General features: G+C 43.0%; 1 protein-coding gene across 1 annotated transcript in view; it reads left to right on the plus strand.

The window, feature by feature from the left end:
• The window catches only part of NTM (neurotrimin), an 813,345-nt gene that overhangs the window by 76,396 nt on the left and 710,519 nt on the right, over positions 1-26,430 (plus strand). The window lies entirely within an intron of this gene.

The raw sequence follows: 26,430 nt of genomic DNA on the forward strand, positions 1-26,430 counted from the left end.
CCTCCTCCCACTCAGCCACCCTACAGCTGGGGGGGGAGGCAGTGGGCAGACCATCTCCCAGGAGAGATGCGTGGCTCAGGTGGCCTGCAGGCCCCGCGGTGAGTGCCGCCCTGCATTTTGTCACCCCCCTCAGTGGTGACACCCGGGGCGGCCTGCACCTACTGCATCCCCCTTCCTCTGCCCCTGCTAATACTGAGCTAGGTGGACCAAGTATTTGACTCGTTAGGTTCGTGGGCAGTGCAGAGTCAAGTCAATAGTGCACGTGTTATGCTGGTACTCTGGCTAATGAAGGGCCTGAATGAAGGGTTTCATTCTGAGTGGATGCCAGCAATTATAAGTAGAAGTGTAGAAGGTCACTCCCTTTTTTAATGACTCATACATATCGGCCCAGTCTATGAGCCTCCTAAACTTCTTGGCTGCTGGCAGCTGGTACTGGAACAGCTTTCGTCATTGAAAGGTAGGGAAGCCTTGGAGGATTCTCTCTGCTTCCTTGGTGTCTGCAATGCATTTATGTCATATTACAAGTGCTAGGAGCCTAGGGCATGTAGTTTTCCCTGACATCTGACATTAGCAGTATTACAGGCGCCAGAGAAAAAAGAGAGTTATCTTCCTGACACTGAGAAAAGAAGCAGGAGCTCTGAGCCGCTATTTGCAGGGGTGGATATAATGTACAATTGTACATAATATGTATACGATGCTTTGGATCCACTCTGCAAAAGAAGAAGAAGAAGAAGAAGAAGTAGTAGTAGTAGTAGTTTGCCTGCTTTTGTGGTCCTAAAAATGCAGCATCAGCAGCATAAATGCTCCAAATAGGTGGAAGGTGGAAAAATGCATAATGATAAGGGGACAGGTTTTGCACCATCCTAATGGTCTCCTCTAAATCTAAGTGGAGACCATTTAGAGAAGTATGAACAGAGGTAGATGGGTGTTTGTGCATGTGTGTATATGTGTAAGAGCAAAAGCGTTTCTCTCTTGAGGTCCTGCACTTGCAGGGGTGTAGTGTGAGGGGGCAAGAGGGGCTGTAGCCCTCTGTGCACAATTTTGAGGGGGTGTGAATCAGGGATCCCTGTCCTGCTCTGCCTGCCATTGGGGGTCTCTGAACCCCAGAGCCCAGCTTGGCCTTGCCACTGCAGCCATGGCCGCCTTGCTGAATAGCCACCCTGCTAGTGTTGTGGGGATTTGGGGCCTTATCAGTGGAGGCACAAAAAGTGGAATACGATCTTTGGAAGGGTCTTCGAGGCCAAGAATTACCCCATGTTTAAGTGGACAACCAGGACTCCCTTTTTTTGCAGGCCTTTGACTCCCAACATGGGCAGTTTTTGAAATGTTTGTAATCAGGCTGCCCTGAACCTTCTTATTGCTCTCTTTTGGCTAGCTTGCAATTTATAACCTTTTGTGGTTGTCTTTGCTTTACACTTTGTGTCAGACTGCTAAGCTTTAAATAATTTGAAATTCTTTGAAAAGGAGACTAAAAGTAATCTGTAGGATGAAGATAGTCTCAATGTTAAAGGGCTACAATAACCCAGGAATCTTCTTCTTTTCATGTTCTGGAATCATTCTTAGCAGCTTTGAAACTGTGGCACAGAAGACAAAGATCTATTAAAGAAGGTGCACTAACTAATGCATTAATCTCATGGAGCTCTGGTCCACGCAGCATGCAGGCAGTGTTGCAGCTCCGGAGAAGCAAACAGAACTGTTGCAGCCTGTCTCCCACGTGCCAGTCCAGAGTATCTCTCTATTTGCTTTGTGTTCCTGTAAGCAGCAGATAAGTAATAAATAAGTAAAAGGAACCCGCACAGGTTCCTTTTAATTTTGGCTGGGTTTATTCAGGCTGCCTCCACACATTTCCACCAGCCCCTTCACCCTGGGGTCTCCGGCTGAAGGTGAAAGCAATCTCTTTCTCTGTTTGAGGCTTGGGGCTACGTTCGTATTGATTTATTCAAGGGGAAGGCACAGACGCTGCGAAGAGAGAAGGGAGCAGAAATACTCTTCGCCGCCGCGTGCAGATTGAGCATTTGTGTACGCGGAATGCCAAGTGGGGACTCTCTTAATCGGCTAAGGGCTTCTCTGAGGCTGGCGGTGCCTTCCTCTGTTGCACTGACGGGAAAGGGGGGAAGGACGTCCCGAGGCGTGACACGCAAAGGGTCGACTCAGAGAAGACGAAGGAAGAAAACGAAACTCCAAATCAATTAGCAGCTATGGATTACTGGAATGTGGTTCTCGCTGCCTGCCCCTGTCCTTCTCCCTTTCATTCCTCTCCCTTTTTCTTCCAGCCGCCTCCAGCCCCAGGCAATGAAGAAGAAAGGATCTGAGTGTGCTTTCTTGCCTGCCAGGAGGTGAGGACCTGGTTCGCCAAAGCCAGCCAGAGTTACTCTGTGCCTGGAGGCAGTGTGAGGAGGGCCTCGGGGGCTGTTCTGCCATCAGGCTCAGTGGCAAACTTTCCTTTATTGCACCTGGCATCCACTGAAGGTTGTGTGAGACTTGTAGAATATGAATGAACTGGAGGGGAGTTCCTCAGGGGGGCTCCAGGAGGTGTTTTTCTCCCCACCCCACCCCGCTCCCCACTTTCCGCTCCTCCTTTTGACGCTAATGAAATCTCGCTGTTGTCAGGCTGCCTGACAGGCTCTGCCATCCATGTTAATATCCTTGCAGTCTGACTGTGTGCTTGGAAAGGGAGGCGAAGGAATGTGGCAGAGATGACTCCCTGCTCAAACACGACTGTTCTAGGTTTAAGTGAACTGAAGGCCAGAAGGTGATGTAGGAATGATGGACTAGAGGATCTCGTTTTGCCAGGGCAGGGCTTTCTAAACTATCTTGTCATGAGAGAGAGAGACAAAGAGAGAGAGGAAGGGCGGGGAATGCTTTTAAACCAACACATTTGTTGAGGGAGCTCTGCAGATGTGCCATCTTGCTTGCAGAATATAAGCAGGGGCATCTTCCAACATTTCTCCAATGAAAATAGGGACGTCCAACTCCATAATAATGATATTAATAATTTTATTATTGATGCCTCACTCCTCTGACTGGGTTGCCACAACAATTAAATATTTAAAAAGTTTCCTATACAGTCGTAACTTGGTTCTCGGATGGAATCTTTTCTGGAAATCAATTCAACTTCCAAAAATGTTCAAAAACCAATGTACTGCTTCCAATTGCCTGCAGGAGCTTCCTGCCCTGCACTCAATCGGAAGCCGCATCAGAAAAAAAGTTCTCAAACAGGAACACTTCTGGGTTTTTGGCGTTCAGGAGCCAAAACGTTTGAGTCACAAGGCATTCGAGAACCAAGATACGACTGTACAAGAATGTCATCAGATGTCTTCTAAATGTTGCATATTTACTTATTTCCTTGGCTCAGAGGTTCCATAACTCCATACCCTCCAACATTTCTCCGATGAAAAAAGGTACAGCCTAAGGAAAAGCAGGACATTCTGGGATCAAATCAGAAACAGCAGGTCGCTGTTGTAAATCTGGGACTTTCCCTGGAAAATAGGGATACTTGGAGGGTCTGATCTTCTAGGATGGACATTCCTTTATTATAGGATGCTGGCCACAGTGACTCGGCCTATTTGCTCCTTCTGAGCTCAGAATTCCTCACCCCCCTCAAGATTATGCCCAACACTGGCCACATTCACACCATACCTTTAAAACCATGATACCCCTTTAAGCCATTGTGGCTTCTCCCAAGAATCTTGAGAGCTGTGGTTTGTTAATGGTGCTGTGAGCTCTTAGGAGACCCTCTATTCCTGTCCCAGAGCTATAGCTCCTGGAGTGGTTTGGCAGTTCTCTCTTCCCAGGGAACTCAGGGAATTTTAGCTCTGGGAGGGAAATAGGCGTCTCCTGACAACTCACAGCACCTTTAATGAACTACAGCTCCCAAAATTCTTTGTATTTTTTAATATACATTTTTATTAGTTTCTACACATATTTTCCAAACAGAACAGAACATCTCATCTCATCTTATACAACATTTTTCGTATTTAAGCTTGAGACTTCCATCAGCCATATCTAATGATTTTCAAACCTCATCTCTTAATCTTACATTTGTTATCCCAACTATTACTTTTTTATAATCCATAACTCAAAATCCATTCTCATAAATCTTTTCTGCAATATTTCATATAGTTCTCCTTACAAAACTTCTTGTAGTCCTACAACAGCTCCCAAAATTCTTTGGGGGAGCCATGACTGTTTAAAGTGCCATCACTGTGCTTTAAATGTATGGTGTGAATGTAGACACTTTGTCCTGGTTGCACATTATAGTGGTATGTTGATAGCCGCAGGCAAAGCTCTTTCTCATTGCATTATCCCCGGGAAGCTTCCAAGGAACTCTAGCATTGCCTGAAACGGAGGGCTGGGGGAAGAGAGCGATTAGCAATACAGTCACCATCCTTGCTGGTTTATATTATCTTTTCTCCCTGTGGAGTAACAACTAATTTCATCAATTCATAGAATTCAATTAATATACCTACTGAGATGATATGGGAATTGCCTTCCTGTGTTATGAAAAGTCAGGTCTAGTCAGTTAGGTCAGGTCCAAGTAGGGTTGGATGAGAAAATAAATTCAGTTAGCATTTAAAGGCAAGCCCATCTAATTTGCACTTTCTGAAACAATACATGAACTGAAACGCAGCAATCCTTTGAAAGTCAGACATCTGAATTTTGCAATGCAGCTCTCCAGCCATGTCTTGTATGCAAAAATGCATATATAGTAGGGTAAAGTGTGCATATATTGGTGAAAATAACACACAAAAGTTCATTATAGTAGGGCAAATTGTTTTGCAAAAAGTATCTATGTAAGGCAAAACTGCATAGAAAAGTATGTATAATGGGGTAAATTTGCACTCAAATGAAGAGTTTTCACAATGACTTTTTAATTTCTTTTAATACAGACTGATGTACAAATGTGAGGAACTGCACTTAAGATTGAAAAAAGAATAATACAAAACTGAGAGCAACCAGAATTGACAGATACAGTCAAACCTCGGTTCCTGAATGCCTCTGTTATCATACGTTTTGGCTCCCGAATGCCAAAAACCTGGAAGTAAATGCTCTGGTTTTCAAACGTTTTTCAGAACCCGAAGGTCTGACGTGGCTTCTGCTTGAGTGCAAGAAGTTCTTGCAACCAATCGGAAGCCGCGCCTCCATTGCTGAACGTTTCAGAAGTCGAACAGTCTTCCAGAACAGATTGCTTTCAACAACCAAGGTTTGACTGGATACCCATCTCTAGGTCCAAGCGAGTTGGGTTGAGGTTAACACAGTTATAGAAAGTCAGTCATAAGGCTTGGTTTCCATACCCTTTCCCACTATGCAGTCTTTTGAAGCAGGCACAATTGCATGGGTTGTTTTAGGGCTAACTCAGCCCTTCTGTATCCCACCCTTGTGCTGCTGTGTTCAACCAGTAGGTTCAAAGTTTATCTCAATCCATGTTGGATTTAAGTATCTTTGAGAAAATGCCCTTTTCTTTGTCACGTATTATTAGGTTTGTCTCTGCCCTTGTACCTTTTTGAGGCTGCTGCTGTTTTTATCTCTTCTCTTGCTCCCTCTGCAGAAGGAGGTGGAAGTTCAAACAGAAAGGATAATAAATAAACCAAAGGAACAAAATGGAATTCAAGGCACATTGCCTTTTGGGATTCAGAGTGTGTCAAGCTGAGAGGTGCTTGAGATTGGAGAGGAGAGCAGGAAACAATTGTGCCCTGGAATATTTGGGGAAATTGTTGTCTCTGTGCTTATACATCTGCGCCAACAGATTATGTGCTTAAATTTTTATTTTTTCTCATCGGCTCAGCCAGCGATGGTAGTATTAGAGTTGCTCTGTAGCAGTTCATGGGCAAGATTAGCACTGTGTGTGTGTGTAGAGTCTCTATAAGTAAAGGAATAAAGGGTATGTGAAGGGTGTTTGGATGAAGCCCAATAACGCATCCTCTGCAAGATATTGCCACAGAGGAAGGCATGGCATAGTATCATGGGATGGAAGGATTGTTATATTGCCCTATACAGCTTGAAAAGCACTTAGCATAAGTCATATTTGTATAGTGGTTATGTTCTGTCCTATGCAACCCTTATTCCAACAATTGGGAAACATGAATCTTGTGTGAATGTCTTGGTGGGTTGAAAGCTTTGTCTCCTTTGCAAGAAGGTATATTAATGGCAGTCACAATATTTTGGAGGTCAGTGGATCGGAGGCTTGCAGCCCTTGATAACAGTAACTTTACTTATGAAAAAGAATCCAGGGCAAAGATTTATTCCCTAAATAACAAGTCTTTCTCTTCTGACAAGTCCTACATTTTGTGGAGTCCCACTTCAGGCATGTTATCGCATTCATTTGCACATCCAAACTTCCTTCCTCTTGGTTCCCATCAACTCTCTGTGCTGCCCTGGATGTGTTGCTTTTAAAACAGAGGAGTAGTTCACCATCTGAAATATATCTGGTTATTACCTCAGTCCTTTTGTGATCATCTGTCCTCTCACCTCCAGGCATACTTAAACCATTCTTTCTCTGTGCTCAAACAGGGAGGAAGAAGATGAATGTCGTTCAGTCTGAATTTTCAAGCAAACTGACCTAATACTCACCAAATTGTATGCAGATCGGAATGTTGCTGTTTGGGTTTTTTTGCACTTTCCCAAATTTTGTAATGCAGTTCCTAGCTCCAAAACTGTCCCAAAGGTGTGGGTGTGCATTTTAGTACAAAATGCATTCAGACATTGAGATGAAAGGCAAATAGAACTGCAAATTTTCATGGAGTTACCTGACTTAGATCTTCTGTTAAAACAATACAGTTTTAAAACCTGTCTTCAGTTGTTGCTGCTGCTTTTGTACAGTTTGGAAAACTATTTGACATGCTGTTCTGTGGTATATTTGTAATTTGCCTTTGCACACATGTGAAACTACTTTGAGAGCTGATTTTTTGTTTTTTGTTTTCCAATCAAGATGCATTTAGATTTTGTGAAATAAATAAATAAATAAAGGCAATTCAGAATTTTTATGATGGTTATGATTCAGAGCAGACTCATAAGCATAGCTGGCCCATCCATGAGCCAGAATGAAGCAGCTGCCTCAGGCGGCAAAAGTTCAAGTGGGGCACTCCGCCTGCCCCACCATTTCCACTGCCATCGGAATGCCCCTCTCGCTGGGAGCATTCCAGCACATGGCACTGCTGTTTGCCTTCCCTGCCCCTGTGGCAGAGAAGACAAGTGCCATCTTGTGGAATGCCCCTCTCTTGCTCATCTTACCCACCCCTGAGGCAGAAAAGACAAGCATGAAAGCATTGTGGAACATTCCCCCTCTTGCTGAGTTTGGTGAAGAGGCGGTTGGGGATGACAACGTTGTGGCACACACTGGAGGTGGGGACACGGAGCAACACATTCCCATTTCTCCTCAGGTGGCAGAGCAGGTGCTTGTAAGTGAAGTTTGGAAAGCTTGTCACGGGCTGAAAATAGGCACTCTATAAACACTATGTCTCAAATCTAGCTGAAGACGCCCCTCTTCCATTGAGAATAGGGAGGAATTCAAAGGACATCATTATTAATAAAGCGGGAGGAAAACTTTTACAATTGGTTTTAGAATTTAACCTCTCATTTTTGAATGGCTCAATGTGGCCGGATATTCCAGGAAATTTTACCTTCAGCTCCAAAAGGGGTAGGAGCGTAATCGACTATTCTCTAGTTTCCGTTGAAATGTTAAATGAAGTTGCCTCTTTTACAGTTGTACCTCGCTCAGAAAGTGACCACTTCCCAATAGTTTTAGAGATGTACATGAATCCTAGAAATAATGATATTAGTCCTCTTATTAGTATTGATAAGACTATCTATGCCAAAAGAGTTTATATAAGTGATAAAAATAGGGAGGATCTATTAGCAGTATTTGAAAATAACCCAGTTATTCTTGAACCTGTGGCTAACCAAAATTTGATGCCCCTGGAGGATAATGATTGTTATTATAAGACTATCCAGGATTTATTTTCTTCTTTTTTAGACCCTCAGTTCAGCAACAAACCTTCAAATAAGTATAACTGGTTTGATAAAGATTGCATTAACTATAAGAAAGAACTTAGAACTTGTCTAAAAGAAGCCTATATTACCAACTATCAAGGTCTCTGGAAGACTTATTTTGAAATGAAAAAAGCTTTTAAGAACATGCTCCTGGAAAAAAAATCTGAGTTCGCACTAGCCAAATGGTCTAAAATTGTTACTGCATTAGAAATTAAAGATACCAAAACTTTTTGGTCACTTCTCTCAATAAAAGATATCATTGATTTCCCTAATATAAGCGATGAGGCTTGGATTTCACATTTTACTGCCGTTTTTTATGATCACCAAGTTTGTAAAAAGGAAAATTTTAAATTTTCTCTGGCAAAAACCACACAATTTCAAATTACTGTTGAGGAGATGAAAAGGATAATCTTTTCGTTTAAGCAAGGGAAATCACCTGGTATGGATGGCATTCCAATAGACCTGTTGAGATTAGATGTAGAATGGTGGGCCAATAAACTTGTACCGCTTTTTAATTCTATCTATCACTCAGCTCTTGTACCTAAGTCGTGGAACAACTCAATAGTGGTACCAATCTTTAAAAAAGGTGATAGGAATTGCCAAGAGAACTACAGGCCTATAAGTTTGTTACCATGCATAAGTAAAATCTATGCCAAATCTCTGCTTATTAAATTGGAAGAATGGATGCTGACAAAAGGTCTACCTGGTAAAGAGCAGGCTGGTTTTAAGGCAGGCTCGTCAACTCTTGACCAGTGTCTAGTGTTAAGTCATCTTGTGGATAAATATGTCATGAGAAATAAACGAAAACTCTTTGTGGCATTTGTGGATTTAAAAAGTGCCTTTGATTCGGTCGACCGCAATAAACTATGGACTAAACTAGAACACCTTGGTATCGACCCATATCTACTTACACTGATTCAAAGTTTACATTCTAATAACCAAATATATGTTAAAGTATCAAAAGATGGTAGACTTGCAGGTCCTATTCTGAATAATCGAGGAGTTAGGCAAGGCTGTATCTTGGCCCCTACCCTATTTAATTTATTTCTATCTGACCTACCATTATTTCTTCAAAATGCAACCACTCATACTCCTTATTTAAACAATAGCCCACTCTTTTTATTACTTTATGCAGATGATGCTGTAATTATTTCACTCTCTGTTTTGGGTTTAAAAAAATTATTTAAGAGTTTCTCAAACTACTGCTCTCTCAATAATCTCAAAATTAATTATGATAAGACAAAGATTATGCAATTCAGAAAGAGAGGGAACCCAAAAGGCTGTATAATTAATGGACATCTAATACAGGAAGTTAAGCACTTCAATTATCTGGGAATCACATTCAAAAATAATATGAATTGGAATACACATATATGTGCTGCAATAGCTAAGGCCAAAGTGACAGCCCACCATATTAAATCCTATTTTTTTTCTCCAGTAGGAAACAGATTTATTCCAGCTGTATTGCAAGTGATTGACATGAAACTCTGTGCCCAACTTCTATACGGCACACCAGTGTGGATTTCAGGTGACCTCAAGAGGTTGGATAAATTTCACGCATCCCTTTTGAGGTCATTATTAGGACTTGCAAACTCTGTAAAATATGAAACAATATGTTGTGAGCTGGGAATACTGCCTTTATCAGTAAGGGCATGGCTGAGGACCTTGAAATATTGGATCTTCCTCCATTATAGAGCCCTATCCCCTAATACTATACTTTACGATCTTTTAAGTGATAGGGCAATCTACAATCTATCAGTGATTTGTAGGAGAAAACTGGATTCGATAGGGCTCACTTTAACTGATTTTGAAATCTCTGATCCCAAAGATATATGGGAAATTATCAGGAAGACCCTCACAGAAAAAAGTGTTCTCGCCATGCTTGAGGTTGCAAAGCACAGCACCTGCTCTCCTATCCACCTAAATCTCCCTTTGTGTAGAGATTTCCAAAAGGGATACATGACAAATCTGAAGAAACATGAATCGTGTAGGCTGTTTATGTTGGCCAGATTTAACATGTTTCCCTCGGCGGTAGTGAGAGGAAGATACTTAGCTATCCCAGAATCAGAGCGTCTCTGTAAATGCAGAAAACAGGAACCCGATACTCTAGAACATATATTCTTTTCCTGTGATTTTGGCAGCTATGCCAGAAGACAATTATTTGAGGCCCTAAAATTTAATGGACAGTTTTTTACACAACCAACTGTTCAGGACCTGCTGGCGGACAGCGATGATAAAATTACTTTAATAGCGGCTGAATTTTTAAGTGCTGTCCATGAAGAAAGAATGGGCCATCATAAAGAGACTTAGTGGTTTTAATGGTAGGTGATGTTGCTGTGTTGTATTATATTATTTATGTACATTGATTTATTTTTTGGAGTTAAGAATAGGACTGGGATAAATTGTGTTCGCTGAGCCCGTATTTTATACAGTCTGTATATGATGTTTGTTTGTTAATGTGAGGTGTGATATGCCTAATAAAGGATTTTGAAAAAAAAAATAAAAAAAAAATAGGCACTTTGGCATATCCCTATCCTGATGCCATGTGATCTGTTTTCCATCTGTCTTGATATTCAGTACAAACTCTGGGGTGTTGGCTCTTCCCAAGCATTTCTTCCTTTCTCCTCTTACTTCTTAAGAACTTGAGAAGAGCCTGATGGATCAGGTGAATGGTCCTTCTAATACAGCATCTTTTCTCACTGTGGATAGCCAGATTCCTGTGTTTTGTACTCTTCAAATGGCCTTGTCCTTGCAACGCCAAGATTCTCAGCTGCCCAAAGCTTTCATGCTCTGCACTTGTTCTCTTTACCCCCTCCTTTTGCCTGGTACTCTGCTCACCCAATCACTTCTCAGATACCCCCCCCAAAAAAACCCACCCCTCACCTGCTCTGTGAATGCATTGGCTTAACCCCATCACCTTTGCCCAACTGTAGCCAATTATTATTATTATTATTATTATTATTATTATTATTATTAATTATTAACCAAGCCTATGTGTGTGCAACTGCCTTTTCTCTGTTTTCCTAGGCTACCCTAGTCTCTTTCCCTCCCTCTTTTGTATCCCCTCTAGTTAAAACTTTCATTTTCAAGCTCTTTGTGGCCAGGAACCTCTCCTTGCTGATGTTACTCCTGCAGAGGTCCATTAACTCTATGGTGCTGTGTTAATAGACAATTTATTATAATTATGAGTGGAAAGGGTAGCTGGAAAGACTTGGGCTGAGTTGAGAAGGGGAAGAGAGAAAGTGTGTCTCCCTCCCCATCTCTAGTGAAAAAGAGACGAAAGATCTCTAAATCTCTGTAATTGGTACCCTGATACTCCAGTGATGAGTGCCTTAGAAATGTATCTGCAGTAATAATCTAATATCTCTGTGTTAGGGCTCTAAGGAAATCTAATAATACCAATGCTTTGCCTAATCGAGAGATCCTTTCATCCCTGAGATAGAGTGGCAGGAGATAAAGATGTAGCAAGAGCTACTTCAAGTCGTAAGCTTCCCCTGTCCTATTAATGGTTGATCTCAAGGTGTTTTTTATAGCCATTGAATAATTAAAGAGCAGTTAGAGACTTGAGTCCTCCAAGGAAGCAGCCCCGGCTTTAATGGCCTACATTGCTTCCTGGGCAGCTTCAGAATCTTGGCTGTTTACTGCAGTGACGAGGTCTCCCCCTACCACCTCAGCCATTCCAAGGCAGGCCGACATGTGCGAGAAGAAGAGAGGATGAGAACTGGAATGAACCATTCTTCAGCAGACTTTGGGTCCCCCCTGTTCCATTTGACACGAAATGGTTCCGTACTGCGAGGCGTTGTTGCGAGTTTGCAGTCGACAAGGAATTAATCTGTCGTCAAAACAGGTTGCAAGCCAAGCTGTGCTTGTGATTTTTTTAAAAAATGCTTTTTTTTAATTATCCAAGGCAATTTCTGTGCCACTTAATATATATAGAAATCTCTAAGCAACAGCAAAAAACCAAACAAACAGTCAATTAACAGATGCACTGTAAAACCATCAGTACGTACTACTGAAGTTTGGGATCCGTCTGTCTCAGGAAACAATGGAGGAATGCACCTTTGGGAGTGAAGTAAGAAAGTCTGGTAATATGCAAGTTGTGGGCTGTATCCAGCTCACCTCTACTCAGAGTAGACCCATTGAGATTAATAGAATAGAGTTAGCCATGCCATTTGATTCCAGTGGGTCTGGTGAGCATGACTGGTGTTGAGCAGAATCCATTGAGATGGAGTACTGGATGAAGCATTGAGCATCCTGGGAATCTGACCTTTTCTTAAAAAAAGAATGTTTCTAGTTTTATTTTTTTATTTTTTTAAAATAATATTTATTACTTTCCCAACATTTCAAACACTACAAAAGAAAGAAAAAAAGTTAAACAAGACAATACAGTACCATACACAAACAAAAACACTACATAACACTAACAGTAAGACATTAAACTAACAAAACAAACCAAAAACAATTTAAGACACAGCAAACAATTTCAATATCTTATCTTTCATTCACTTGTTTCAACGACCTCCTCACACCTCCCTTTTTGTATTCCACTTCTGTTAATTGTTTCAGCAATTCCTTTCCATCTTCCTCTGTTTTCTGTCCTGTAATTATCTTAACATATTCTAACCTTGTTTTTCCCTTTAATACACTAATAATCTATTTGTACTTAGTTCCTTATAACATTTCTACTAAAGCCATATAATTTCATTCCAACATTTTTCTAACATTCATTAATTTTACAGTATTTCTGTAAATAGTCTTTAAACTTTTTCCAGTCTTCTTCCACCGACTCTTCTCCCTGGTCTCGGATTCTGCCAGTCATTTCTGCCAGTTCCATATAGTCCATCAACTTCATCTGCCATTCTTCCTGGGTGGGTAAATCTTGTGTCTTCCAATACTTCGTGATGAGTATTCTTGCTGCTGTTGTTGCATACATAAAAAAAGTTCTATCCTTCTTTGGCACCAATTGGCCGACCATGCCCAGGAGAAAGGCCTCTGGTTTCTTCAGGAAGGTATATTTAAATACCTTTTTCATTTCATTATAAATCATCTCCCAGAATGTCTTAGTCCTTGGGCATGTCCACCAAAGGTGAAAGAATGTACCTTCAGTCTCATTACATTTCCAACATTTATTGTCGGATAAATTATAAATTTTTGCAAGCTTGACTGGTGTCATGTACCACCTATAAATCATTTTCATTAAATTCTCTCTTGGGGCATTACATGCCGTAAATTTCATACCAGTGGTCCATAACTGTTCCCAGTCAGCCATCATTATATTATGTCCAACGTCTTGTGCCCATTTTATCATAGCTGATTTCACCATTTCATCCTGAGTGTTCCATTTCAACAGCAAGTTATACATTCTTGACAAGTTCTTAATTTTTGAATCTAACAATTCTGTTTCCAATTTTGATTTTTCCACCTGGAAACCAACTTTTTTGTCCAAATTGTATGCCTCCATTATTTGGTAATAATGGAGCCAATCTCGCACTTTGTTTTTCAATTTTTCAAAGCTCTGCAGTTTTATTCTGTCTCCATCTTGTTCCAGAACTTCCCAGAATGTTTCTAGTTTTAAGGTCATAAAAAGGGGGGAACTAAAGCATGTAGGCCAGTGCTAGCCCAGGACATTTTGCTGCCCAAGGCAAAGAACAAGATGGCACCCACTCCCGACTTCATGTGGATTAGACTCCCTCAGAAGGACTCACCTTTATTGGAGGTTTTTAAGTGGAGCTTGAATGGCCATCAGTCAAGGATTATTTAGCTGTGATTCCTGCATTGCAGGGGGTTGGACTAGATGACCCTTTGTGTCCCTTTACAATTCTATGACTCCCCTTTAAAACTGATTCAGTTGCATCTTCGTGTGCCTCCGATTGTATAATTAAAATAGTATAAATGAATTATGTAATTGTTAAATACTAATGCAGCATTTATTCTCTCTCTTTAAAATTCCGCGTTCATGTTTCCTAGCACTTATTGCTGACACACAGACTTTGGGATGGGAGATGAATTTGATTTGGTTTGCATTTTAATGCAAACCTCACAAATCCACACTTCCTGAAGGGATATAAGAAATGTGGCAAACAGAACTGAAGATGGTATAAATAAGAAACCAAAAGTGGCACAGTTCTGCATTCTTGTATAGGCTCCAGCATCCCTCTCTACAGAAAAATAGTTTTGAAAGAATTCTGGAAACTTACTGAACTGGTGCAGAAAATCCCTTGCCCTCTCTCAAATTATCTCCTCTTTCCAGAACTGTTTCAAGCTGGTTCCCCTTTGAAGCAGTTTTGAGGACTGTAGGGTGGCCAGAAGTTGTAACCAGAAGTGGCTCACTAGGTAGAGCAGAAGCACTCCAATGGCTTCCGGGCAGATGGATTGCTCTTGCTTGCCTGGAGGAAGAGAAGGAGGAGCAAGGGAGTAGGGAGATTGGCATGGTGCAAACACAATGAAAGCCTCCCCACCAGTGTGTTTGCACAACACTGACATCCCCATTCCTTTGTCCCTTCCCACTCCCCGTCAGCAACAGCACCCCATCAGCTGGGATCCTAGCATAGCGACTGCATCCTGCCCGGTGAGCCATTTATTTATTTATAAAAGCATTTGACTATATATATCATTATATATGTGCAGTTTAGAGCAATAAAAGCATACAATAACACTGTAAAAAAGTTTAAAACTTGCTGCAAAAGTTTTGAAATACCATCCCACTGTGCACATCACAGTGATAACTGTGAATTTCTCATGCAAACTTGTGTAATATCAAAATAGGGTCTGTGGTGGAGCCAATCAGAAGCCTTTCCATGAAACTGACTCGTGTGTGTGTGTGTGTGTGTCTGTGTGTGTGTTTGTGTGTGTGCACAGTTAATTGTAGGATGCATCGTTTGCTACGTGACCCGCTGTCAAGCATTTGCTTGCACAAAGTGATGTTTATAGCTATTAATTTAATTTTGAAATGGAACTTCTGACCTGGCAAAGGGTTGGCGCCAGGGCAGCTCTCTGGCTGTGAGAAGCAGTTGCCTCCAGAGGACTCTCACAGTTGTGGAAAACGTTGCATTTCAAATTGATTTGCTGTCTTGTTTACTTCACAGGTCATAGTGGCTAATTAAAAATGCAGAAATGGAGGCTTATCTCTGTCGGCAACTTCTCCCAAAATTTCCCCTAGAAACCTCCTTTATGGTGACCTCCTAACTGTCCTGTCTCCTCAGTGTTGGTCTCTGCTCCCCTAAGGCAAAATGTATTGCTAGACTCCTGGGAATTGGGCTGTTGATTGCAAAAGTTTCTGACGCCTCCTACCATGACCACACCCCATTGAACCTTGGTTACAAATACTGCTTAATGGGATCCTTATTAGCCTGCAAAACATAATGCTTCTTTGTGATAAATACTGGTGGAAGAAGGCTTGGAAGTGACAGAGGGCAGTGAGAAGAAAGGGTGGCATGGGGAGTGGAGTTATGCTCCACAAGAGTTTGTTTGTTTATTGTATTGATATCCAACCTTTTCCCTCAAGGGGCTCAAGGAGATGTACATGGTTCTCTCCCTCCCCTTGTTTAATCCCCACAACAACCCTGTGAGGTAGGTTAAAGGTAAAGGTAAAGGGACCATTAGGTCCAGTCCTGACTGACTCTGGGGTTGTGGCACTCATCTCGCTTTATTGGCCGAGAGAGCTGGCGTACAGCTTCCGGGTCATGTGGCCAGCATGACTAAGCCGCTTCTGGCGAACCAGAGCAGCTCATGGAAACGCCGTTTACCTTCCCGCCGGAGTGGTACCTATTTATCTACTTGCACTTTGATGTGCTTTCGAACTGCTAGGTTGGCAGGAGCAGGGACCGAGCAACGGGAGCTCACCCCATCACGGGGATTCGAACCGCCGGCCTTCTGATCGGCAAGTCCTAGGCTCTGTGGTTTAATCCACAGCGCCACCCGCGTCCCCTGTGAGGTAGGTTAGCCTCAGTCAAAAAGCCACAGTTCCATAATGCAACTGGTACTGCAGTTTGAGAGGAGCATTAGAAAGTGCTAGAGTTGCAATCAGTATGTGTGTGTGTCTATATATCTATATCTATATATCTATGAGAGAGAATCCCATTAAAGAGAAAGGAGTGTTTAGCTCTGTCCTCCCTCCTTGTTTCTGTGTCCAATCCACCTGCCTTCTGGAGCAGAAGAGTCATTATAGCAACAGCTCCTTGCAGCCTCTCGGAGTCTCTCACAACATCTGCAGAGGAGGCCGAGAGTTCCATCTCCCAGGCTCAGCAAGAGATAAAAAGGCTCAGCGTGGCAGGGGCTCAGCTGGCCAGAGCGCCAGAAGGCTGGATGCCGAAGCCTCCTAATTAATGTCAGACTGAGAAACACACCTTTGCTGCAGCCATAAAGAGCATTTGGGAAAGCGGGGTGGCGGATTGGTCTTCAAGACGAGGCTAACAGGAACATCTGCTTCCCTATCAGTGGTGCACCTTGGAAGTTGGAGAGAAGAATGTCAGAGGAGCAGGGGGCATAGGAAGGGAGGTGGTGGGGGCAGTTCGCCCCAGGTGTCATCCCTGAGGGTGTGTGTGACAAAATCCCCCCCAGGTGGATTGCCGCACCTCCCCCCTGGGTGCCAATCACCATGCCAATCACTCCCATTGGGTGCTGATCACCATGCCGATCACCCCCCGTGGGCACCAATTGCATCCCGCCCCTATGGGCGGTTTGCCGCAGGTGCCTGAGAGGCTTCCTCCGCTGCTGCAGAGGAGCTTTGCTGCATCATCTGGACCAGCAATCTATTCCCACAGTTGCAACCAGATGCCTGTGGAAGCCTGCAAGCAGAGCCTGAATACATCAGGATGTTCCCCACCTGCAGTTCCCAGCAATGGGCCTCTGACAGTGGAAGTAGATCTGAGAGCTTAAGGCTACTGCCTCCCTCCACACGCATCAGTTTCTCCCGCTCTTCTCTAGCCTCTGCTCATCTCTCCCTTTTGGGATTGCCATTCACATTAAGAAGTAAATGATTGGCATGCCCTGGCTCTCCTGTCGGGTGCCTGCACCTAAAAGTGAATGATCAAGAGGCAGTGTAATGTTTAGTGGGTGACAGGCTGTGGAGCGAGCGAGAAGTGTGTTGCTCAATAGCGCCTGGGGGTGCAGATGGAAGGGTCAGTGCTGCCGCAGCAGGAAGAGTTTAATGGGCTTCTGCTTTCTAGCAACGGAACTGTCTTGCAGGCTGCCTTGTTCCCTTTGCACACTCGAACAAAGGCTTTCACCTGCAAACAAGAGCCATGAATGTATGAAAAGGTTGTGTCTCCTCAATTAGCAATCAAGGGGCTCCTATTAACAGAGAGCTGAGCTCCACGATCTGCCGAATCACATAGAGCTGCTTTTGCTGAGTTGTGTGGTTTTTGGACCACAGATAGTGAAGGACAAGTTATTGTATATGGAAAGGAAGTGGGAGGGAATAGGCAGAAGCTTCCTGAATAGCATATCAGGCTTCTAACCTAACCATCCTCTTTCTTTCTGATGTTCAGCCTGTGAGGGCTTTGTATATGTAGCCACAATTGGAACCACTCAGAGGAAGCTATTAGCAGACCAGGAATGTGTGTGTGTTAGGGGTCAAAACCCTGAAGGGGACCCCCAGAACATCCCAATGATATTCAGTGGCCATGAACCACTAACTGTTGCTTCAAAAACCAGCAAGGATGATGGTAATGGAAGTGGCTAGGGTCTTGAATAGGGAGCAATCCATGCAACGTTATAGATTGCCAAGTATTGGAAGACACAAGATCTACCCACCGTGGAGGAATGGCAGATGCAAGTGATTGACTACATGGAGATGGCTGAAATGACTGGCAGAATCCGTGACCAGGGAGAAGAATTGATGGAACAGGATTGGAAAAAGTTTAAGGATTATTTACAAAAACATTGCAAAATGTCTGAGTGTTAATATGTGGGAAGTGAAGGTAACAGGGTTTGTGGGATCTGGTTAAATGTGAATGAAAAGAAGAACGTTAAAAAGGAGAAGGGGTTATGAACAAGGATAATATTATGTCATAGTATATAAGATGAGGAATGGGCTAAAATAATGAAAAATTGGGACATAATAATTAGAAGAATATAATTTAAGCATGGTTTAAATAAGGGTTTGAATTTGCTGAATTTGATTGGAATAAAGAGGAACACAAAAAGGGAGATGTGAGGAGGTCAAGACAGAGGGGTATGGAATTTTGTAAATTTTAAAAAAGTGGATTTTTCTTTTTTCTCTTTTTCTGTTTTTTCTTTTGTTATATATCTCTGTTTTTTCTGCTTTTTTATGTGAGCTTTATTTATTGTAATGATCTATCTGAAATGATGAATTTTTTTATTTGTAAAACCCAAATAAACATTTATTAAAAAAAAATAGATTGTATCCAAAGTGCATCCAGTGCAGAATAGGCCCATTGAAACTGTTGACATGATTAACTTGTGTGCATTAATTTCATAAGTGTATAGTGCTTAGTTCTGGAACAACCTTTGGTCAAAGGGCCCACATGCACTGCAATTATGCCCCCCTGCATTTTTTAAAAAATATAACACATGCATTCAAAGATAAGATATCACTTCCTGGTACAACTAGACTTCTCCATGACCCTTCCCCTCTGCAGGGAGGTGGGATCGATTCTGATGGTCCGCTCCTACCAGTTAATGGCTCCAAATGGTTTCCAGAGAGTGGTAGGGGGTGTTTTATCCCTTGTTGATGGCCTTTTAGCTGATTCCCTGGTGGCCCGCTGGAATGTGGAGTTAACCAGGGCTATTGACTGTTTGGCTCCGAAGCGCCCTCTCTGATTGCATGGAGCCCAGACAGCCCTGTGGTTTTCCATGGATCTGAGGGCAATGAAACAATCGCTGGAGACCATGGAAATATGCACCTTCAGGGATAAAGTCAAACCATAGGAGATTTACAGTGCCTGCTGTGGCTGTAGAGACCAATACAGGAGAGACAGGTTTTATTGCAGGTGGGGCTACCTTCCAACATGGCATTTCTTTGTTCTGCAGTCCTCCCAGCAGTCATTCCTTTCTAGTCACTGCTATGCATACACATGTCTGTCTGTCTCATGCAATGCAGTATATATGATGTTGATGATTCTCAGTGTTCCAAAATTATCCCATCAAACCCTTGTCAGCCTGATTCCCATGCAACTCTAACCTGAGATTTATAACCTGTGGTTAAATAAACTATGTTTAAATTTGATCACCTGAACCTGGCCCAACAGCACAACCATGGAACAAACACCACTTGCAAGCCATAGTTTATTGCTGGTTTATAAATTTCAGCCTCTCTTAGCCATGGTTTAATGCAGTGTTTCCTTAAACTTGGGTCTCCAGCTCTTATTGGACTACAGTTCCCACCATCCCTGACCATTGGTTCTGCTAGCTAGGGATGATGGGAGTTGTAGCCCAAAAAAACAGCTTGAAGATCCAAGTTTGGGGAAACCCTGGTTTAATGCTCCATGCAAACCAGGCTATAATAACCCTTCATTATGATCTCCATATAGCAAATTCCGTCCACCCCACATGTCTGAAAAGCAATGGTTTCCCTGACGGCATCTGATGAGTTTGTGGCAGAGGAATATTCATAGGGAGATTTTGCAAGCCCCTAGGGAGGAGAACACAAGCACCACAGCAGCCACTTGCAATTATTACTACTGAGGCAGCCAAAGATACCCACGAGAATTTCTCTAAAACGCCCACTTTAATGTCCTTTCTTTCCTTCCCCTTACCTTTGAGATGGTGTTGCAAAATCTTAAAAGCATTAAGATAGCCGGTTCTCTCCGTTTCCTCATCTGTCTTCCCCCTTCCCACACCTCTTTCCCCTGCAGCCAAACCCAGCAGCCTAGAATCGTTGCTGGGGGCATCTGCTTGATACCAGCTTTGTCCAAAGCTGATGTGAAATGCACAGTCTGTTAGTGCTGAGCTGCATACTAATCGCTCCAGAGCTCTCAGGGAGGAGAAGTGGATGGAGCCAGACTGCAGCTTCTGGCTAGCCACAATTGATTTATCACCAGGTCTACTGATGAATGTGTGAGAAAATGCTATCGGTGATAAAATGGAAAGCCCATAATTAAAGTAGCAGCTTTCAGTTTTTAAACGCCATTCATGTGGTTTACTCTCCCGTGGATATTCCCCCCCCCTTCTCCTCCTACTCCTCCCTGTCTACCTTTCAGAGAAATTTTGCAAACTGAAGATGCTCAGCTCCATGAGTGGTGATAAATAGGCCTAAAAACAAGGAGCCTCTGGCATGGAGGTCAAATGTGCCCCCCAGAGCTGTTTGTGTGGCCCTTGGGACTCAGGCGACAACACAACCCAGATCATGCCCTCTTGTCTCCAGGCCACATTCTTCACCAGCCTGGGAGGTTGCCCAGAAAGGAAAGCAGCCCTGGGACTTAAAATGATAAGGACAAAATGGCCCCAATTCACGCCCCACCCCAAATCCCATGTAGTGTAGCTGACCAGACTTGTACACAGGAGCACATGAAACTGCCTTATACCAAGTCATTCTATTGATACATCTAGTTTTGTATTGTCTACAGCAGTGTTTCCCTAACTTGGGTCTCCAACTATTTTTGGACTACAGTTCCAGTCATCCCTGACCACTCCTCCTGCTAGCTAAGGATGATGGAAGTTGTAGTCCAAAAACAGCTGGAGACCCAAGTTTGGGAAACACTGTCTTAGAGTGAAGTCTGAGCTTGGAACTAGATCAGCTTTCTTCAGCCTTGTTGGGATACAGTCCCCAACATCCCTCACTGTTGACTGTGATGGCTGGGGCTGATCACGGTGCATCTGGAAGGTGGAAGTTTGGGGTAGATGTTTCCTCAGATGTGGGGCTGGGTCTGCTCTCTGCTACCACTCCTCCTTTTGGATATGAAGCTAGTGATGTAATGTGACATCCCTCCTAAAAATCCTTTGTTATCAAAAATATGGAGCAAGGATCAAGGAAACATAAAGAAATTCCCCATGATAACAGCAAAGGGCACTGGTGTTTATCAATGACAGCCCTGTATTTTGGGGTGATGCCTAGATCTCTTGCTCACTCCAAAAGAGAATTGGATAAAGACCCGATAGATCAGGGATGGGGAACTTTTCGCCCTCCAGTGGTTGCTGAACTACAACTCCTACCAGACCCAACAAGCATGGTCAATGGCTCGGGCTGATGGGAGTTGTATTCAGAAGCACCAAGTTGTGTTGCAGATGTGGGAGCAGTGGTGGTTAAGAGTGACTTCACATGTGCGAATTCACATTGCAACTTCAGGAGCAGCTGGGGCCTCCTTCTACAGCAGAAGGAGGAGGAGGAGCTGGCCAAAGAAGCCACACCGAGTTCAGCTCTGTGCTCAACCTTTTCCACCCCCTGATCATTTGGAACATTGAGGGGGGGGAGCCCCTCAAAAAATTGTTGGGGGCCAACATAGCTTGGCCCCCATGAGATGGCACCCCTGACTATACTTCAGCAACATTTGGAGAGTCAGTGGTTCTCGACACCTGTGCTAGATCTTAGACCCTCTTGGGCTGCTATTTCCCAACACAGATCTGATAAAGCAGGCTGGAAACAGTCTAAGGTGGCAGAGGTAGCTGTGAACAGTAAGCCAATTTCTAGAGATTCCAGATGTTTGAGGAAGGCAGTACTGTGATCTCAGGGACAGCTACCAACTCACTGCTTGTGGGGTTTAGTAGCACATATGACTCTGTCTCCATCCAGTTGTGCACCAACTTGCATGGAGACATTTGATGGTGCCAAATGGAACCAGGTTGGTATCATGAGGGACAGGGAAAGCCAGCAATGTTTTTAGCTGAGATGGGTTCATCCTGACCTGAGGCAAATCAGCCACAGTTTTAGCCTAACCTACCAAATCCCCTGGAGCTATTTTTGTCCTTGAGGCTTGCCAGGCCAGGCTCTGGACCCAATTATCACATGATAAATATGTTGTTCAATATCTGCCTTGCCACAAATTGCTGGGAGCAGGGGTTGTAAGCCTGCTTCCCCACAATAAAAGAAAATACACATGGAAAATAGGACAGCTCTTCTCACTGAGATCCTAGATGGCTTTTTTTTAATACATTAAATCCTGCGACAATCATCCATCTGGAGTTTAAGGTGGTCATGTTGTCATGAGTTGTATTGGAGAAATGAGAGAAAAAATGTAGTTATCAAAAAGGCTTAAGGATTGCAATAGTCTCCAACCTTGATGGGGTACTAGAACTATGTGGTATTTGGAGAAGGTGTCTGAGGTGCCAGCCACAAAATGGCTGCCAGTGTGCTTGTAGCATAACACAAAATGGCTGCATGGGGCCTAGCAGAAAATGGCTGCCTTTGGCACATGAGAAATGACTGCCACATCTAAAAGAGTGGAAGGAGACAAAGGACTACAGATTGGTATGGGGGCATCCGCTCCCCTGATCTGCTGCCTCAGAAATGGGGGGAAAGGTATCTGCATGAACAATCACTGCCCTTGCTCTGAGAGAGAAGCTCTTTGTACCTCCCCTTGGTTCAGAAAGGACAGGAGTGGGGGTCAGCATGCAATCCTGACATCCAATGAAATGTGTGCATGTTAAAGCAGGACATGTTTAATGTTGGAGAGGCTGAGCAAGTGCAAACAGGAATTGAGCAGGAAAAGCAATCAATCTCAGCTGCATTATGGATTTTTGAAGAGCTATTTACTGAGACCTTTTCTGAGCACCCTAGGAGTTACTCATGAGCACACTGGTGCCCACGGACACCGTGTTGGAAACCCTTGTTGTGTGTCTGTGTCCATTGCATTGATTCAAGCTGCGTGCTCCATGCTCACTATGGAGAAGCTGCCGTGTAGAAACTATTTTTGCTGGCTTTTCTGTGGCTGGCATAAATGAGAAACCAACTCTCTGCGCTGTTTGCACAGGTGTCATTTCATAGAAAAAAGAAATTCTCAGCAAGGTTTGATGCTCACTTTTTTGTGTGTGTTCCAGATTAAACTGTGACAAAAAGAGAATAAGAGATGTTGATGCATTGTAGAACTATTTGTCCCTGTTGGTTGTTAATATCTCTTAACAAAGCAACATGATCAACACAGAACAATCTGTCACACTTCTCTCTTTGCAAACACAAGGAACTGTGCATCTAATGTTGCAAAACCAGCACACAGGCATGTTTAATTATAATCTCATTCCCAATGTTCAATGTGGGGTGTTGAAGGAACTGGACTGGAGGAAGAGGTTGATTTCTTTCATGGACACAAATCACCTCATGGATGAGATAAGCAACAGGTGCAGGGTCATCCAAGTCAGTTGCTATGGTAGTGGCCCAATGCTGACTATATAAGTAATGAAGGCATGTCAGCTCAGTAGTCAGTGCTACATCTTGAATTGCTGGAGCAACAGAGATATTTTTGACACATATATATCCATATCTGCAATGTCTACAAGCTGTATGTATATATCGGTATCTGGAACTGTATTACTGAAACCTAATCTTCTGCAGCAGCAAGCTATTTGGACCTTAAACTTCCTCTGTGGGGTGATTGGAACTGGGAGCAACTTCTGCTAAGTGGGCGTTTCACCTTAGATTCCCAATATGGGGTAATTAATGTGAACAATGGGCAGCACTGAAGAAGCAGGCTTTGCTTCAGCCAACCTGCCATATTTAGAATGTTATAGAGTGTTCACCGTGCATGGAGTTGCATGCATTGAGGTTCTGCCATGGCTGGTGCCCATTGGGACTGGCAGAGCAGAAGGCAGGGAGACCAACAGCAAGTAGTGCTTTGGCCAGTGGCAGGTAGAGCCAACTAACTCTGGACTTGTCCCCATCCTCCTCCCTGCTGATTTCTACAAAGGCAACACTGAGGCAACATTCACACTACACATATAAAGTTCTAGGATAGCACTTTAACCAGACATGGCTTTCCTCAAAGTATTCTGAGAGCTGTTAGTTGTTAAGGGTGCTGGGGGTTGTTAGGAGACCCAGGGCTACAATTTTGAAAGCTACCCAGGCAGAGAGATTGTCAGTTAAACCCCCTATGGGAATTGTACATGCCTGTCAACCAGCCCTAGACTGAATGCCAGAAAAGGTCAACCAAAATAGTCACCTTGTGCATTCAGTAGAACCAGTGAGATGGACAAAAAATTAGGTGTGGAAGAATGTCAGTAGTCTGAGCCATGGCAAGTGGGGTAGAATGGATCTTGCCTTGTTCTGATCACCATACACAGTCTTTTTCTGGTTCTTACTTCCCATATCCTATGATGGAGCTTAACCTTCTGCTATATTTTCCTCTTTCCCCCAATTTGATTGATTGATTTTTGGCATAGTGGGTTAATGAGAGATAGTGATGCTCATGACACACTAAACAAACGTTTAATGAATTGATTGACATCCCAAAGATCTGGCTTGGTACAAATTCCTGGTAGCAGTTAATGTTGATGAGGGAGAGATTAAAATCAATAGGTAATGAATACAGCATGTCATCTTTTAAAAAATGCATGCCATACTCAGAAATGGGTCAGGGAACCCTCTCTATATTCTTTAGAGTGCCCATGCTTTGTTTTGTCCCAGGGGGAAGGAGGAGGCAGCGGATGGGGGAATTTATTGATCCACATAAAGAGAATTTATTTGCCAGACGTCCCTATGCAAAGCAAATTGCTTTGGTTTTGCAATTTTCAGGTTGTTGCTTCTTTTAACTCGATAGCAGAAAAATAAAGCATGTCATGCCATTTGAATCATAATAGCTACAAATTCACTCCCGTGAATGAATGGATAGGCTTATTTAGCAAATAGATACAAGATGCCTGTCTACTTATGAATACACACACGGCTATTTCTGTTGGCGGAGGAGGCAATTGAGAGAAAGTGTATAGATTTGGCTTTGAACTCCAGAGACTATTCCATGATGCAGCCCCCACTGCATCCTTTGAGTGCTACATCTAGATTACTTCCTCCTCCCCCCCCCGCACCCCCCTCAGAGAGATCTATCTGTGTTTCAGTGGGAACAGCACCACCTTGGCCATTTATATGAAGGAGGAACAGCATGATGTCCAGAGGTAGCTTATGAATGGCTGGGGTGACTTACAGTTATTGCTGGACTTCGGTTTGAAGGATGAAACTCAACAGGTCGTTATGCTTGCCTGAAGTGCTTGGTAACAACCGTGACTCCATTATTGCTTCTGCCACTTAGATTTTAATCCACTTTGAATTCGGCTCCTTACTCTCCTTGCTATCCATTTCCAACCCATTCCCCAAACCCACTTGGCTTGTTGATGTTTTAATGACGGTTGTCCTCCACATCATAACACCCACCCACACCAGTTTGGGTCACATTAGGTTGTTCCAGGTCAATTTATTTCCTAGATTGAGAGAATAACCCAGTTTATTCAGAGACAAATCAATAAGAACTGGTCTGGGAATGGGTTGCCCATCACTAGGCATAGAACGTGGCCAGGACTAGAGTTGGGCAGAAGTTCAGTGTGGAACTCTCCAAGCTTTGCATGCCAAGCTGCCCACTTCTCAAGAGCTCCCTGAGAGAGCTCAGAAAACCTGAGCTAATTTCAAGATTCATCTGAGAAGATGTTGCCCATCACTAGTGAAAATTCAAATCTAACATTTTCAAGGTTTAATCATCACTTGAGTGCTGCATTAGGGCTTGTTCTTCATAATGTAGTTTGTTTCTAAATTGCTTTGTACCACCAGCCAATGAATTCCTCGTTTCAGACACTTACATTTTATTGAATGATAGGGATATTGACTATAGATATTTCATGGAAAACCCCACCCCCCACCCCCCAATAAAATTATTGATTTGTAACTGTGCAACAGCATCCTCCTGACTAGAGCAGCAAGTTTCTGAATAGAAGCTTGAGAGAAAAAGGAGGAGGGACCTCTTACAGCATTGTAGGCAATGCATTTTACAAGCAATCCAGTTCCACAGAATGGAGAATAAATATGCAATAGTCCTTGGAACAACAGCCTGAGTTGATGCTCTTTAGCAAGCTGGTTGGTACCTAAGGAAATGAAAATGAGCAACAACAAGTCCATCAGCCTCTTAAACAAGGACCAGTGGTAAGGAACAACGCATCACCATGAGCAACAGCAAGCTAGTCATCACTTTCTGTGCAAAACATTGGGCCCTTGTCAGTGCTTAAATTCAGAATCATTGAAACAAAAAGAGATTATGGAGAGCTCCAAAAGGACCTCTCCAAACTGAAAGAATGGGCAGTAAAATGGCAAAGGCAATTCAGTGTAAACAAGTGTAAAGTGATGCATATTGGCGTAATTTTTTCCTCTTAATTTCACATATTTGCTCACAGGGTCTGAACTGGATTCAGTGTGTAGCAGCAGTGAAAAAGGCACTGCTAGGATAGGAAAATAAAATTTCTGATAGTGGCATACAATGCTATTATACAAATGTATGTGATCACATTTGGAATACTGGAATTCTGATCACCTCCCCTCAAGAAGGAGTAGAGTTAGAAAAGAGGCAGAAAACT

Source organism: Podarcis raffonei, chromosome 15 (genome assembly GCF_027172205.1).
Source record: "Podarcis raffonei isolate rPodRaf1 chromosome 15, rPodRaf1.pri, whole genome shotgun sequence".
NCBI classification, from domain to species: domain Eukaryota; kingdom Metazoa; phylum Chordata; class Lepidosauria; order Squamata; family Lacertidae; genus Podarcis; species Podarcis raffonei.